General features: G+C 45.7%; 1 protein-coding gene across 1 annotated transcript in view; it reads left to right on the top strand.

Annotated features, from left to right (window-relative positions):
* Positions 1-5,750: 5,750 nt before the first annotated feature.
* Positions 5,751-17,648, top strand: part of ZNF335 (zinc finger protein 335) — a 140,340-nt gene continuing 128,442 nt past the window's right edge. The window contains exon 1 of the mRNA XM_077459237.1: positions 5,751-6,024. The gene's annotated coding sequence lies outside the window, so the exon portion shown is untranslated. The remainder of the gene's footprint in view (positions 6,025-17,648) is intronic.

Below are 17,648 nucleotides of genomic sequence, written 5' to 3'. Positions count from 1 at the left end.
AAAAATTGTATCCAACTTTAGTGCCATATCTTATTATAAAGTCAATGCTTCCAAGTCCTTTATATTGGATCTAGGGATTCCCTCACCTATAAAAACCACCTTACAAGCACAATATCTCTGGGTCATCAACTCAATTCCCTATTTGGGCAAATAGTGTACCCTCTTTATACCAAATGAACTACATTCCCCTTCTACACTCCTTCCCCAAAGATTTGGATGCTTTGGCAAAAACATCACTATCCTGGGAAGGAAGACATCATTTAAAATGATGAAACTTCCCCAACTGCTTTATATATTTAGGGTGCTCCCTATCCATGTACCAATGTCCTTCTTTAGATCCATCCAATCTACCCTGGGTCTCTGTATCTGGCAAGGAAAACCAAGATGCTTCCCCTCTATACTAACCATACTTAAAGTGACCTGTCCCGCTGTCGGAGCCGGTCCAGGCTGGGGTAAGATCGCAACAATAAAGTCGGGATCTGCCCACAAAAAACAAAAAAATTCAGCGTTTGAAAATATACAGTGGTGAATATTATGTTGTGTTACCGACAATACTAGAAAATACAAAAAAAAATTGATTATGTCCACCACGTGAAGAAATACTGTAATAACAAGAACACAGTGTGAACCACAAAGGTCTGGTATCAATGAACAATGTCAATAGGTTAGTATTCATGAGACATCATTAGGACAGAGAACATCAATGGAGACATGTCGATAAGGAAATCTTGTAGGAAGACCGCCACTTGTATGGAGGCTTACCGGAAAGGTTGGACTTAAAGTGGCATATACCTCTTAAGTCAAACGGGCTTGTGGTGATATACACCCTTAATGATGTAGAACCAACAGTGATCCGGATAGCCAAGATCACACTAGAACTCAAACGGTACTGGTCTCCATTGTATTCCCAAACAGACAAGAAATATAGTTCAGATGGCAAGGAGGACAGCCAGGGAGGATTCACAAGCTCACACGATGAAACCAAAATGGAAAAAAAGGTTCCACATAGAGTGATAACGTTTTTAAAATCGTTTTTCAATAAAAAGGTAAAAAAAACTTGACACTCACATTTCAAATGCGTTTAGTGATTAAAGGATATATGATGGCACAATGGTGACGTCATAACTTCACCCGATGTGTTTCGTCTGATTAGACATCATCTAAGGTATGAGTAGCAGCCGTCACCAATGTGCTTATATAGATACTGTGGCCTCAAATTGAATCGCCACCTGACCAGAAGTTCCGGTAGAAAAAAAGTCACTTCTGGTCCTGATAAAATTTTAATATCTTTGAAAAAGACAAATGCTAAGAACAACTGGCCCAAAATGTGGTATAATGAAGAGGCGTATTAACCTTGAACAGTAAATACAAACCGCACTTTGGTGTGGGCATTAGCCAGCCACAACGCCAGAACGCGGAAGATGTATATAACCAAGCCTCATTACTGAGTGTAAACATGCGTCGTTGTTACTTCCGGATAAAAGCGGAAGTAGGCGCATGTCAAGCCTCACTATGAATAGCGGAGGTCACACGGTGAATGTAATGATGTCACACGCATCAACGTGCACAGCGGCCTGAGGTGACACTCTGCTTGAAAACAGATCCGGAAATTAGCTAGGAAGATCTGTATGGGATGTTAATTCAAATGTTCTGCATAAAAAACCGAATCAAGTTGGAACCACATCAGTCTTAATATATACAACATTAAATGGCATACAATAAAGACAGATTATAAAATGTGCACATCTGAATAAATATAATCGAATGGATAGTAACAATATTCTCATATTACCCATATTAGTAACAGATCATTAGGAATTACAAAATCATGCCTTATATATAAAGGCATGTATTTCCCACTCCACATTCATTTCGAGTGGGGAGAGGGACTGCAACTGATATATCCAAAAAGTTTCAAGTCTAGAAACACCCCCCATAGTAGCCCACCCCCCCACCCCCCTCCAGGGGGGGAATATATCTATCGATGACCATAAATTCTCTACCCTTGGGATCTCGATTGTGGGATTCTCGATAATGTCAAGGGACAGTATGTTTAAAGTGGTTGTAAATCCTCCCCCACAACTTTGTTCCATGTAAATTAGCATAAAAAACCCATACTGAACACTGCTTGTAGATATCTCCTTACTTGCTTAGTATTGTTGTAATCCTTGTTGTTCTGTAGAATGAAGTCACTGAGCATGCCCAGATCTCCCCTGATTGACGGCACACTCTCTATGTGCTTATCTATCTGTTATCAGGACTTCCTACGGCACAGCTCTGAACTCTGCTAATCACTCAGAGCTTCCTCCTACACACCATGTGACCTCACATACAGTCTAAACTTGGCCATTACTGCAGTCTTACCAGCTGAAGCTGATAAGTCTGACAAAGGCAAACATTAGACATCGACCCAAGTAAATACTATGAAATAAACAAGTGAGCTATGAACAGGGAAGCAGGGTTGCCATAGAAACGAGAAGGAGGCTTGGTTAACAGTACAGGAAGTGCTCAATGTAAGGGCTGAAATACACTCCACTGTGGACTCAGAAAACAATACTTAAAGTGGAGGGCCACCCTGAAAAACAAAAATACATAAAAATTTAGAAAAAAATCAGAAAAAAAAATGAATTTTTTTTTTTAACTTACCAGAAATGCCTGTTGCTGTTGCACATGGTCCTAATCTGCCTCTTCCTCCTCCGCGGTGATCTTCTGTCTTCTCTCCTCCGTGCGGCGTCTACTGGGTAATGGGTCGCGCTGTGTTCTGGGAACTGTGTGTCCCAGAACACAGCTCGCCCCATTCACAAAGCGCTGCGCGACTCGCGCATGCGCAGTAGGAAACAGGCAGTGAAGCCGCAAGGCTCCACTGCCTGTTTCCCTTAGCTAAAATGGCGGCGCTGGGACCCGAGAGCTGAGGGACAGGTCAGCCTTGGGCGGCCGACATCGCGAGCGCCCTGGACAGGTAAATGCTTATTAAAAGTCAGCAGCAACAGTGTTTGCAGCTGCTGACTTTAAAAAAAAAAAAATTAAAACCAGCTCTCCTCTTTAAGATGGCGCTGCCTAATCCCTGGAAACAAGTTTTTTAAAGTTTCTTTAAACAGTAAGTAATATGCGATTTGGGCTGGATTACAGTGGCTATAGTTTGATAATTACTTATTATAATGGACTAAATGAAAAGAAGCATCAGAGTGGGAGAGTTTACTTCCTCTTTAATACTCCCATTCCTTATTTTTGAAATATGTTCAGCAACCCTGATGGAAAACGCACGTATGGTACTGCCAACGTACTGTTAGCCACAAGGGCAGGTCAACAAGTACACAACATTCGAAGTAACACAAGTACAGAATTGTTTAATAGGATATGTGTGTTTAGTAACAGTAGATGAAAACTCTTTAACCACACGTCCGCTACAGATGTTGTACTGGCACAATGTGCATTTCTTACATGGATAATATCCAATTAAAGGGGCGTTCCGGCCACGTTTTTTTTTTTTAAAGTCAGCAGCTACAAGCACTGTAGCTGCTGACTTTTAATAGGGACACTTACCTGTCCAGCGAGCCCGCAATGTCGGCTGCCCGAGGCCGATCCGTCTATTGGATTGGCTGCTGGCGCCTCCATCTTAATGAAGGAAACAGGCAGTGGAGCCTTGCGGCTTTACTGCCCATTTCCTACTGCGCATGCGCGAGTTGCGCGGGCGCTTTGTGAATGGCCCGCTTTAGGATTGATCTGAAAGTTCGGATTTCAGTAAATAGTGAACCTCTAGCAAGCAGATGAATTCACACATGAAATACCAATTTGTGTGTGTGTAAATTAATATAGAAACATTTTCGATATAAAGTAAAATTAAAGCTAATAACAAGCTAAAGCTAAATAACAAGTTAAAGCGGTAGTAAACCCGCACATTTTTTATTTATTTTTTTAAATCTGCAAAGCAAAAGGCATAATGAGCTAGTATGCACCGCATACTAGCTCATTATGAAATGCTTACCTTAGAACGAGGCCCCGACATCTGGCCCGATCCACGCCGAGGGAGCTGACATGCTCCCTCTGCGTTTCTTCCGGGTATCGCGGCTCCGGCGCTGTGAGTGGCCGGAGCCGCGATATCGTCACTCCCGCGCATGCGCGCGGGAGATTTCATTCCGGCCGCCGGCCACTGCCGGATTTTCAGGCCAAGAATCCCCTTGTGCGCATGCGCCGCTGCAGTCAGCGGCGCATACCGAGGGGAATATCTCCTAAACCGTACAGGTTTAGGAGATATTTTTTTTACCTACAGGTAAGCCTTATTATAGGCTTTCCTGTAGGTAAAAGTTAAAAATTCGAGTATACAACCACTTTAAAGCGGTGTTTCAGCCCTAAAAAATGTTTTTTAAAAGTCAGCAGCTGAAACAAAAGTAGCTGCTGACTTTTAATGAGACTTACCTTTCCAGGGCACCTGCGATGTCGTCCGCCGAGGCTGACATGTCCCTCGGCTCTCGGGTGCCAGCGCTGCCATTCCAACTAAGGGTAACAGGCAGTGGAGCCTTGCGGCTTCACTGCCCGTTTCCTACTGCGCATGCGCGAGTCGCGCTGCGCTTTGTGAATGGGACGCGCTGTGTTAGGGAACACACAGTTCCCAGAACACAGCGCGCCCCATTACCCAGAAGACAGTGCGGAGGAGGGGAGAAGACCGAAGATCACCGAGGAGCAGGAAGAAGGCAGATTAGGAAGACTGCCTAGCAACAGGGAATTCTGGACAGGTAAAAAAAAAATTTTTTTATATTTTTTTAAGAATATTAACGCTTTTTTTTTTTTTTTAAGGGTGGCCCTCCACTTTAAGAAAACAGTAGGTATTCCATACCTCCCAACATTTTGAGATGAGAATGAGGGACACCTACTAACAAACGTATGTAGGCATAGGACACGCCCCCTGCCACACCTCCTTAAAGGAAAATTAGCAAAAAAATAAAAGGTTAATCAAATCCACAAGGACTTTTTTTTACCACTACTACAGAGCTCCCAACTGTCCCTGATATGGAGCAATGTCCCTCTGTCCCTCATTCCTCCTCATTTGGGTCTGATCTATATAGTTGTATATAAAATGCACTTTTTATCTTTCCAAAAATGTTTCCCAGTGCTAAACCTTCCATCTGATTTCTAAATTGTTGCATTTGTACATTTTAAGAGCCAATATAAAGGAATAGTAGCATACCTCCCAACATTTTGAGATGGGAATATATATATATATATATATATATATATATATATATATATATATATATATATATATATATATATATTCAAATAAGGAATAGCAGTGGTTGAAAAAAAGTACTTGTGGGTTTGACCAATCTTGTTTTTTTGTACATTCTCCTTTAAGGGGGCATGGAAAGGGGTGTGTCCTATGCCTACAAACTTTTGCTGATAGGTGTCCCTCATTCCCATCTCAAAAAGTTGGGAGGTATGCTACTATTCCTTTATATTGGCTCTTAAAATGTACAAATGCAGCAGTTTAGAAATCAGATGAAAGGTTTAGCACTGGGAAACACTTTTTGGAAGATAAAAAGTGCATTTCATGTACAACTATATAGATCAGACCAAAATGAGGGACAGAGGGACATTGCTCCAAATCGGGGACAGTTGGGAGCTATGGGTATTCCACCTTGGCACTGAATCCCCTTTGCCAGCACCAATCATGGCCGCCCTACTACTCAGCCAGCGTTTACGTCAGTACAAACAAATCCTTCCTCGTTCACTTTGTAGGCCCTACTGTAACCTTCCGCCGCATAACCAAATGTAGTCCCCTCTCCTTATTGAAAACGAACAGAAATGCCATCTATGAGGGTGAAATAACGTATGTAATGCAGTTGCTTTCAAGCTCATTTGCGTGATATAAACAAAAATAAAAACGGAGCACGGGGTATAATGAATGAGTCCGGCCCGGAGCGCGCAGTGATCCCGTGGTGTCCGCGAAGGTGCCGGCGTGAATAACGCGCCCAGTGCTGGCCGGAGAGAAGGTACGGAAACCGGGGACGTTTCGGCGGAGAAAAGGTTAGAAAGCAGAGAAAATGAACTCGTGAAAAGGATGTTTGTGTGGTTCTGTCAGGCTTTGGGCCGAATTAATGCCGCATGTTGCGAACAAGATGGCGGCTGAAGGCAGGCAGTACAAGGGCAGCCCAGAGGAGAGGACCCCAGAGGGAGTAAGGGAGCAGGCTCCCTTAGTGTGGGCTCAGTGTGTACAGAGGGACAGTGATGGCTGTGGAGGGGGGAATGGCTGCTGATTTTATTTACCAGCTGAAGTCACATTAAAGCTGAACATTTGACCAGGTTCTGGGTTCAGATATTGCCAGTCCCCTAACGAGCAGTACTTGGGCTGCAAGTAGTACAGAGACTGTGTTATCTTTTATATCCCCCACCCATAGACAGACAGTGCAGCTCCATAAGAGTGTGCTTCATATAATATATTTAAAACGTCAGTTCAGAGCTGATGGGAATATGAACAATAATGCACCACATGCCATAAAATGAAGGCCATGTGGGCGTTTTCTATGCCTAGCATAAAGTAACCCGCTCTGTCTGGCGCGTACAGCCTGACCTACATGTGAATGGTAGTATGCGCCTCTAGGCATGTAAACGCCAGTGCTGCTGGGCATCAGCGTTTCCCCATGCATGCGCATTCCCTGCACTTCCCAATGTTGAGGTTTCTAGTTTGGGAAATACATTATATGCACAGGTAAATGCTGATGCACAAAACAATGGGCGCTCGCCAAACTACGGCCGCGTACAGCCATGAAATTGTATAGCAGTTACACATGCCAGCTGTGCCCCCCCCCCCCCCCCAGGTGTTCCCACCATCTGTAGGGATGAGCTCAGGCGTGTTCGCATGAAACATGTGCAGAGCCCTCCAGGAAGTCGGCGCTACGCTAATCAACCCGATGTGCGGCTGCAGAGATCGGGCAATGTCTCACTGCCTGTGATTAGCACAGCACTGTGCCGACTTCCTGGCAGGCTCTGCACATGTTCCATGCGAACACGCCTGAGCTCATCCTTACCCACCAGGTATGGGAAAGTGCGAACAATGTTATGCTATGTATATAAAACGCCTGCAATCCCGTATGAGGCCAGATTGTCTCCGATGTGAAATTGTTATTATTTATCCACTTCAGCCCCGGAAGGATTTACCCTCTTCCTGACCAGAGCGTTTTTTGCGATTCTGCACTGCGTCGCTTTAACTGACATTTGCATGGTCGTGCGACGTGGCTCCCAAACAAAATTGACGTCCTTTTTTTCCCACAAATAGAGCTTTCTTTTGGTGGTATTTGATCACCTCTGTGGTTTTTATTTTTTGCGCTATAAATAAAAAAATAACATCCGTTTTGGAAAAAAAAAACATTATTTTTTACTTTTTGCTATAATAAATATGCCCAAAAAATATAAAAAAAAAAAACATATTTTTTTTCCTCAGTTTAGGCCGATACGTAGTCTTCTACATATTTTTGGTAAAAAGAAAATCACAATAAGCGTTTATTGATTAGTTTGTGCAAAAGTTATAAATAAAAATAAACAAAAAGCAGTGCAGCGCAAGACAATTAAACACAAAAAGACATAACGTATAATGATTGCAAGAAAAGAGAGTCCAAAGATGCACCAATAAGTGTCCATACAGGGTGATCCTATTAATGAACATTCTCTTCAACCAAGTGATCTCCTCCACCAATAGAGAGTGCTAGCAGCTCACCTCATCTGATGGACCCTTCAGCATGACTAGGGTCAAAAAAGCAGTCCCTTAAAGAGGAAGTAAAGGCATTTAAAAAAATAAAATAAAAAAAGGAACCTGCAAGGCAAAGGCATAATGAGCTAGTATGCATATCATACTAGCTCATTATGAATAACTTACCTGAGAACGAAGCGGTCCTCCGTCTTCATGTTCGCCGCTGCCATGTATCCCGGAGTGACTTCTGGGTCTCGCTGCTCCGGCGCTGTGATTCACCGGAGCAGCGATGACATCACTCCCGCGCATGCGACACTCGCAGCATATCGGCTCGATCTGTGGCCTGCCCAGTGCGCCTGCGCGCCGCTGTCCACGGTGCATGCGCCGTGGACAGCGGTGGTTGTCTTTTTGTATATAGATATCTCCTAAACCGTATAGGTTTAGGAGATATTTCTTGGACCTACAGGTAAGCCTTAATCTAGGCTTACCTATAGGTCAAAGTGGTTTGTAAGGTTTTACAACCACTTTAATACAGGGTAAATATGGTATTCCACTTTCACCTCTATAGGCTAGGAATATATTAATAGGCAGTGTAGATCACATGGTATCCAAATTTAGGCTCCTCCGATTTCCAAACGAGCGGACATGCAATGGTAATAAAGGTACACAATAGTGCTCTCCGTATAGTAAAATGGATACGAATTTATTAAACGACAATTGCACTTACATGCAATTGCACTATTCCCCAGTGAGAAGGATCAATTGTAAAAAAACGATCGTAATAGCCACGAGTGTGAACGAAAGACGCGGGTGACATCACGTGGTCATGTAAATCCGTACGCGTTACGTCCCAGGGGGCGGGACTTCATCAGTGGGTCACCGCTGATGAAGTCCCGCCCCCTGTTTACCCCAATTGGCCTTATTTGTAGAGGTCAGGCCAACTGGTAAAACCATGGCTCAGCCACCCATTTTTACCATCACCCGTGTGAAGAAGCCCTTATGCCCCCTACACGCGATCAGAAGTTCTGCCAGAAAAAGTCGAATGTGAGTTTTTGGTCAGAAATTCCGACCGTGTGTATGCTCCATCAGACTTTTGTTGGCAGAATTCCATCCAGCAAAAGATTGAGAGCAGGTTCTCTATTTCTCAGTTGGAAAAATTTCCTATCCAAAAATGCGTTAGTCTGTATGCAATTCGGACACGCAATGCTTGGAAACAATTTGACGCATGCTCGGAAGCATTGAACTTCATTTTCTTGGCTTGTCGTAGTGTTGTATGTCACCGCTAGGGCTGGGGAAAAAAACGTTTTAAAACTTGAATTGAGTTGAGAGGTCAAATCGATTAAAAATTTCAGCGAATCGTTTTTTTTCTTTTCTCACGAGGACCGGCGCTGACACCGCGCCGTTCCTGAGGAGCTGCGGACAGTAGTTTTTAGGCGAGGCCACGGCTTCAGCCTAGTCCACGAGGGCAGATGCCACCGACTAGGCCAAAGCTGCAGCCTCGCCTAAAAACTCCTGCCCGCAGCTCCTCAGGACCGCGCGGATCGTGAATCAAGTTTTTTTTTTTATTATTATTTTTTTTTTAAATCGCAAATTTTTTTTTTTGTTGAGAAAATGGCCCAGCTCTAGTTACCGCTTTCTTGATGGTTGAAAGTTCAGAGAACTTTTGTGTGACCGTGTGTATGCAAGGCAAGCTTGAGCGGAATTCCGTTGGAAAAACCATCCAAGTTTTTTCTGATGGAATTTCTGATCGTGTGTATGGAGCATTAGTGTTTTTCTCCTTTTCTCTCACGCCATTTGTGGTTTATGTGAATTTTGTTTGACTACAGTTATTCCAGGTAATGTACAGTTTGAATGCACAATGTTTTGTGTTGGATAGATCTGACAACATTATGACCATTCCACATGTTGCTATTCTCTCCCCTTGCTCTAGACCTCACCCCCCCCCACCGCCAATCTCAGGCTCACCAGTTTTGGAAAGTCCCCAGGTATATGGACCACCACTGAATGATCTCAGAAGCATCTTTTCAGCTTGGTATTAGTCACATGACATCTGGCAGTTGTTGACTTATTGATTATTCTCTTTTAACAGACAAGTGCATTTGTCAACCCAACCTAGTTCCCTGATCGAATCTATGCATGCACAGCCTGCGGGGATGTTTATATCCTGCGGCTGTGATTGTTCTGTCCACTGGCTGTGCCAGCATAGTGGGTCCCAATATGTGTATGGAACCATCTGCCAAGACTGAAGGCGGCCACACAGGAGTCTATAAAGACCCTTTGTGGCGCAGTGGGTGGGACATCTAGGGGATTAAAACAAATGCCTATGAAGACCCAATTCGGAGGCACAGCTCATGGTGAGAACTTACAGTAGGCACTTTGCAAATGCTGTTTTTGCCTAGGCCCACTAAGTCTGATGAAGACAATGATGTAATCAGAGGCAAGAAAGGACGAGATATGCCTTTTAATGATGTGAAGGAACTGATTGGCTATAATAACAGAGGGTACCTAAGCACTGTGCTTCTACAGAATGGATATGCTGTTCCTTATTAGGAATTATTGATGAAGGCACTTTTGTTACTTATTGCTTTCTAAAGGTTAGATTAAGGCTGAGAGTCAAGGCATGTAGAAGAACATCGAGCCTGTTCACACCAGGGTGCATTGCAGTAATAAGCCCCTTAATGCACTGCGGTTTTCTTGGATTCCAAAAGCCAGTGGTGGGGCTGCTTCTAGCACGTGAGCCACACTTCCCTACTACATATGCTTGAGGGTCGGTTCACAGTGGGACGACTTGTCAGGCGACTTAGCCGCCTGTCAAGACGTGTCCTGTTCTGTACAATGGAACCATTCTAATCGGAACTACACAAGTCGATCCGACTTAGAAAATGGTTCCTGTATGACTTTGGGGGTGACTTACATTGACTTCTATAGAGAAGTCGTTTTGCAAGTCGCCGCAGTGGTCGTCTCCAGGTCGCCTGGGGCAGTCGCGCTGCAAGTCATGCTGCCTCAGTGTGAACCGAAGCTAAAGGGGTTGTAAAGGGTTTTTTTTTGTTTTTGTTTTGTTTCTTAAATAACAAACATGTCATGCTTGCCTCTTCTGTGCAAGGGTTTTGCACAGAGTGGCCCGATCCTTCTCTTCTGGGGTCCCTCCGGTGCTCCTCCTCTTATCGAGTGCCCCCACAGAAAAGCGCAAGCGCTTTCAATTGGGGCACTTGTGCGGGTGCTCTGCCGAGTCCTGCATCTGTGTCTATTGACATAGACGGTAGGACTTGGTCCCGTCCCAATGGCTCCTGCTGCTATCAATCTATCCAAAGAAGGCCCGACACAGCGGCTGGAGCTGCTGTGCTCGTTCCTGTTGCTGGAAAGATTGGGTTTAGGTAAGTAAAAGGTGGGGCTCTGGGGGCAGCAGCACTACAGAAGGTTTTTTACCTTAAGGCCTCTTTCACACGAACGATCCGTTCAGGTCCGCCTGTCCGTTTTTTAGGCAGACCTGAATGGATGCTCCATAGACCTCTATGGAGCGGCGGATGTCAGCGGTGACATGTCCGCTGACATCCGACCCACTCCGATCCGAAAATGTGTGACGGAGGAAAAACCTACTTTTCCATCCGTCATCGGATCGGGTGATGACGGACTCTGTGGTCCGTCCTCATCCGATCTCCCATAGGGGAGAGAGGCGCTCCACAGGTCCTTTCCTCTACAGTGTTCGGACCTGTCATCTTCCTGCTCAGTGGGGATCGATGCAGTAATCCCCGCTGAGCAAGCGGATGTTCAGGAGGCGGATCATCATGGATCCGTCCCCTGTGAAAGAGGCCTAATGCATAGAATGCATTAAGGTGAAAACCCTCAAGGGTTTACAACCCCTTAATCCAGAATAGTTGTGCAAATAGTTTTTACCCAGTGTAAATTTTCTGCCCCCTAAAAATACCTCAAAACACAGCTATTAATGTCTAAACCACTGGCAACAAAAGTAAGTACACCCCTAAGTGAAAATTTCTAAATTGGGCCCAAAGTGTCAATTTTGTGTGGCCACCATTATTTTCCAGCACTGCCTTAATCCTCTTGGGCATGGAGTTCACCAGAGCTTCGCAGGTTGCCACTGGAGAGTCCTCTTCCACTCCTCCATGACGACATCACAGAGCTGGTGGATGTTAGAGATCTTGTGCTCCTCCACCTTCAGTTTGAGGATGCCCCACAGATGCTCAATAGGGTCTAGGTTTGGAGACATGCTTGGCCAGTCCATTACCTCTACCCTAAGCTTCTTTAGCAAGGCAGTGGTCATCTTGGAGGTGTGTTTTGGGTCGCTATCATGTTAGAATATTGCCCTATGGCTCAGTCTCCGAAGGGAGGGGATCATGCTCTGCTTCAGTATGTCACAGTACATGTTGGCATTCATGGTTCCCTCGATAAACTGTAGCTCCCCAGTGCTGGCAGCACTCATGCAGCCCCAGACCATGATACTCCCACCATCATACTTGACTGTAGGCAAGACACACTTGTCTTTATACTCCTCACCTGGTTGCCGCCATACATGCTTGACACCATGTGAACCAAATAAGGTTACCTTGGTCACATGAGACCACAGGACATGGTTCCAGTAATCCATGTCCTTAGTCTGCCTGTCTTCAGCAAACTGTTTGCAGGCTTTCTTGTGCATCATCTTTAAAAGAGGCTTCTTTCTGGGACAACAGCCATGCAGACCAGTTTGATGTAGTGTGCAGCGTATGGTCTGAGCATTGACAGGCTGATCCCTCACCCCTTCAACCTCTGCAGCAATGCTGGTAGCACTCATACTTCTATTTCCCAAAGACAACTTCTGAGCATGACGCTGAGCACATGCACTCAACTTCTTTGGTCGACCATGGTGAGGCCTGTTCTGAGTGGAACCTGTCCTTTTAAACCACGCTATGGTCTTGGCCACAGTGCTGCGGCTCAATTTCAGGGTCTTGGTAATCTTCTTATAGACTAGGCCATCTTGATGTAGAGCAATATATCTTTCTCAAATCGCCTTTCAGGACAACCCCGGAGAGAGTGTAGCTCCACCTTGTAATTAGGAAACACATGCCCACTTTAAAAACACCTCCTCTTCCTCCATGGCTTCAGTTATTGTGTTTCCTCCTTGGAGGAAGCATGTGCCTGAACCAGGGAGAGCTACACTCTCTGCAAGGAAGTTTTTCACACATTGGATGTGAGAAGGTGTCTATTACAGTTACTAAAGATTTTAGAAAATCAAACGCCCTCTTTGTGATATTTTCTGGAGCACGCAAGGGGGAGAAAGCTTCTAAAAATACGCTGGGTAGGTGGCTTAAGTTGGCTATAACAGAAGCCTATAGAGCAAAAGGAGAAATACCTCCCTCAGGTATTGCTGCCCACTCTACTAGATCCACGGCAGTTTCCTGGGCTGAAAGGGCCGGTGCAACGCCTGAACAAATCTGCAAGGCTGCCACTTGGTCCAGTTATTCGACATTTCTCCGGCACTACCGGTTAGATCTACTGTCTGCAGCAGATCAGGCCTTCGGCAGGAAGGTACTGCAGGCAGTAGTCCCGCCCTAGGGTAAGTTTCTCGGTTATCCTCTCCGGGGTTGTCCTGAAAGGCGATTTGAGAAAGACTAAGTTAGACTTACCGGTAACGGTATTTCTAAGAGCCTTTCAGGACAACCGTTACTTCCCTCCCTAGGTTATGCTTAGTAAATGTATTAAGTTCTACCATGGTGTTGTGCTTTCTGTGCTTTGTTTTCCAGCGTCGGAAGGCCACAATAACTGAAGCCATGGAGGAAGAGGAGGTGTTTTTAAAGTGGGCATGTGTTTCCTAATTACAAGGTGGAGCTACACTCTCTCCGGGGTTGTCCTGAAAGGCTCTTAGAAATACCGTCACCGGTAAGTCTAAATTAGTCTTTTTTTCAGATCCTGAAAGGTTCTTTGCCATGAGGTACCATGTTGATCTTCTAGTGACCAGTATGAGAGAACACCAAATTTAACACACCTGCTCCCCATTCACACTTGAGGCCTTGTAACACTAAAGAGTCACATGACACTGGGGGGAATGGGTAATCGGGCCCAATTTGGACATTTTCACTTAGGGGTGTACTTACTTTTGTTGCCAGCGGTTTAGACATTAATGGCTATGTGAGTTATTTTGAGAGGTGAGCCACCTAGGCTAATGACGTATTGATGATATCCTAAAGACTCCTGGAATATCCATGTCATCAATCCCAGGAGTCGTCAGCATCCTAAGCTTCTATCATCACATTAATTTGATAAGAGAAATGACGCGTCTGGGAGGAGTTAGGGGCCACTTTTGAAGAAGATGATCACTGCCAGGAGTGCTAATGCTTGCTTCCAGCTTGTCTGTTATTAACAGTTTTTTTTAAATCAAATAGCATTTTATTAAAAAAACAAAAAAAAACATGAATATATACAGTTCCATACACCCAGTCATTTTACAACTTGGTCTTACATCATCAAGCCATTGATATATAGCAGGAAATGTAGTTTGCACCACACAATTGTGTACTCCGTGAGATAAGCCCAGGTGGGCAACACATATCGGGTAGTAAAAACAGCTGGCACCATTTAAATTATAGCCTCCTTTCCACCAACAACCTGTTGCAAGGGATTGGCATCGCTAGAGCCCCACTTCACCCATCTACCTCCTTCCGACCTTTATAATATCAGACTGTCCAAGATCAGATCAACCAGAGCTAAACCAAGGACATTCAACCAGCTTGCCCAAATTTTATCAAATTTCCTCAAACTTCCCCTATGCCGATAGATGTATTTCTCTAATCTAATAGTATCACCCATTTGGTTTAACCATTCCCTCATCGTAGGGGGTTCTTCTGACTTAGAATACTTCAGAATAAGCTTCCTTGCCTGGAAGAAAGCCCTGGATATCCCTATCCTAGCAGGCTCCTCCTCTGGGACAATGTCTATAATACCCACTAAGTACATTTTAGGGTGTGCCTTTACCTGAATCTGAAATACACGGTTGATTGTATCCAACACTTCCTTCCAATAAATATGTAATTTGGCACACCTCCACAGCACAGGTCCCCATGGTCCCTCTTGCATCTAGTACAAGAAGGATCCTCTCTCACTCCCATTCTCACTAGCCTAGCTGGTGTGTAGTGTACATGCAGAAGAATATACAACTGGGACAATCTTTGGGCCACGTTTAGAGAGCATAAGGGAACGACTGCAAGCTCCTCCCATTGGTCTTCCTCAAAGGACCCTATGTCCCTCTCCCACTTGGCTATGGTCCCTGCAGTATTGTCAGGAAGGAACTTGGGGAAGAGTATGGAATAGCAGCGTTATGTTAAGAACCCTTTATATCTGGTTATTTCCTTCATGTAGTTAAAGATGGGTGTGGGTTTCTGAATCCAGGCATCACCATTCGATTTGGCTCGATTTGGAGCTGGAAATAGTAAAACTGCATGGAGGCAGGTAGGGATGGCCGAACGGTTCACCCAGCGGTCGTTTCGCAGCGAATTTCGGCTGTTCGCCGTCCGCCCCAGTCTGCTTTTCCATAAGGACTGGTATAGGTCCACAATACATAGGGTTGAGGTGCACTACTGCTGACCGCTGCCCTATACTGCAGCAGACCTTCATCAGTATAGGGACTGAGAGTTTTGTCACAGGGTCATTTAAAAAAATGACAGGCAGAGGAAGAGGCAGGCCCTTCCGCAGGGGTGGTAGGGGTAGGGCAGGAGCAACAGGCTTGAGCCAAAGTGGGAAGTTGCAGAAGGTGCGTTCAATTCATTTAAAGGATGCACCAGACTTGGTTGAGTGGCTCACTCAGCCTTACTCTTCTGCACCCTCCTCATCCTCTCGATCTGCACCCTCTTCTTCACTCTCTGCTATGTGCACCCCCAAAGACACTACCACCAACAACACCACCACCACCACCACATACCTTCCGCTTGAGTCACAGGAATTATTTTCCGATCCATATCAAGACATTTCTGATGCGCAGCCACTCTTGGTATTGGATCAGGAAGAGGAGGTAGCAACAACCGCTACTCAGCAGTATGACGACAGTACCCAGATCAGCCCAAGGAGGAGGTTGGTCCCAGGGGGTTGCTGCCTACTCCGAGATCTCTACTTATAGCCCGCCAACTACTGCCATATAAACTGGACAGTTGGTAAAGTGGTGTGTGGCAATGGTGCCAAACTGCTTAGCGCATTGAAACAGGGCAAAATGCATGGGCATGCATGGCACACGTCTTAAACTTGGTCATGCAGCGATTCGTTGTCAAATACCCTGGGGTCCAGGACATCTTGCGCCAGGCAAGGAAAATCTCGGCCCATTTCAGAAGATCTTACACGGCCATGGCTCGCCTTGCTGACATTCAGCGGCGACACAATCTGCCGGTCAGATGTCTTTGCGATTGCCCGACGCGATGGAACTCAACCTTCTATATGCTTGATAGGCTGCTCCAGCAGAAATGTGCAGTTAATGTCTACCTGTATGAACTCTGCGGCAGAACAGGTTCTGGGGAGCTGGGTTTTTTTTCACCGCACCAGTGGCTGCTCATGCGCGATGCATGCAGACTTCTGTGGCCATTTGAGGAGATCACCAAACTGGTCAGTCGCAGCCATGGCGCCATCAGTGACATGGTACCTTATGCCTTCTTTATGGAGCGTGCATTGCGTCGTGTCATTGATCAAGCTGTGGAGGAGCAGGAGCGGGAAGATGAGGAAGTAGCAATGCTGGATGAATTCCCAGGGGGGGCTACTCTATCTGAGACAAGTGAACAACAGGAGTCTGAAGAGAAGTCAGAGGAGGATGGTGCCGGGGCGGATGAGGAGGAGCAAGAAGAGCATGCTTTAAACCTTTCTGGGATCCCTATTGTGCGTGGATGGGGAGAGGAGAATGAAGAGGACGACATTATCCTGGATGATGAGCAGGAGCCAGGCCACCACACCACTTCCAGTTTAGTGCAAATGGGGGCCTTCATGCTCCAGTGTTTTAATAGGGACCCCCGTATAAAAAGCATAAGGGTCAAGGACCAGTACTGGGTGGCAACGAACTTAGACCCCCGGTACAAACACAAAATGGCGGAAATGTTACCGCCGTCACAGAGGGCTGTCAGAATGGAGCACTTCCAGGCCTTGCTTGGAGAAATGCTGCATTCTGCTTTTGCGTGCGCTGGCAGAGGAGCAATTCCCACTCCCAGAGAAGGAGTTGCGGGTACCAATCCAACAGCGCCTGCAAGAAGAGGCCGGTTTGAAGATGTGTTGGTGACTTCGGATATGATGTCATTCTTTCAGCCAACCCATCGACAGGTGTCATCCGGATCCAGCATCAGGGAATGCCTAGACCGTCAGGTGTCCGACTACATCGGGTTAACAGCCAATGTGGACGCTCTGAGGAGTGATGAACCCCTGGACTACTGGGTGGGCAGGCTTGACCTCTGGCCAGAGCTTGCCCAATTTGCAATCGAACTGTTGGCTTGCCCCTCGTCCAGTGTCCTGTCCGAAAGGACGTTCAGCGCAGCAGGGGGAATCGTGACCGATAAGTGTACTTGCCAAGCTCACGACAGTGTTCACTACCTCACATTTCTAAAAATGAATGAGGCATGGATCTCGGAGGAATTCAACACATGTGACCAGTAGACCATGTATATGTCTATAAACTATTTTTTTAATCGAGCACACTGACCTTCTTTCTTCATTTGGCTCACTTCCTTGTCCAAAAAAAGCACACCGTACTATATGCCCGTACCCTCCTCTTTGAAGAGGTTGAGCGGTGTCAGATTTCTACTGGGGCTGCTTATTATGAAGGGCTCCCACCACCCCTGTGCTGTGCTGACTTCCTCCTGGGGCTGCTTATTATGAGGGGCTCCCACCATCCCTGTGCTGTGCTGACTTCCTCCTGGGGCTGTACCTCTGCTGTGCATATTATGAGGGGCTCCCACCATCCCTGTGCTATGCTCATTATGAGGGGCTCCCACCATCCCTGTGCTAT

This window comes from Lithobates pipiens, unplaced genomic scaffold, assembly GCF_037356315.1.
Source record: "Lithobates pipiens isolate NorthernLeopardFrog02 unplaced genomic scaffold, aLitPip1_a1.2 Scaffold_28, whole genome shotgun sequence".
Classification (NCBI taxonomy): domain Eukaryota; kingdom Metazoa; phylum Chordata; class Amphibia; order Anura; family Ranidae; genus Lithobates; species Lithobates pipiens.
Note: the sequence above shows the minus strand (reverse complement) of the source record. Positions and strands in the feature narration are given on the sequence as shown.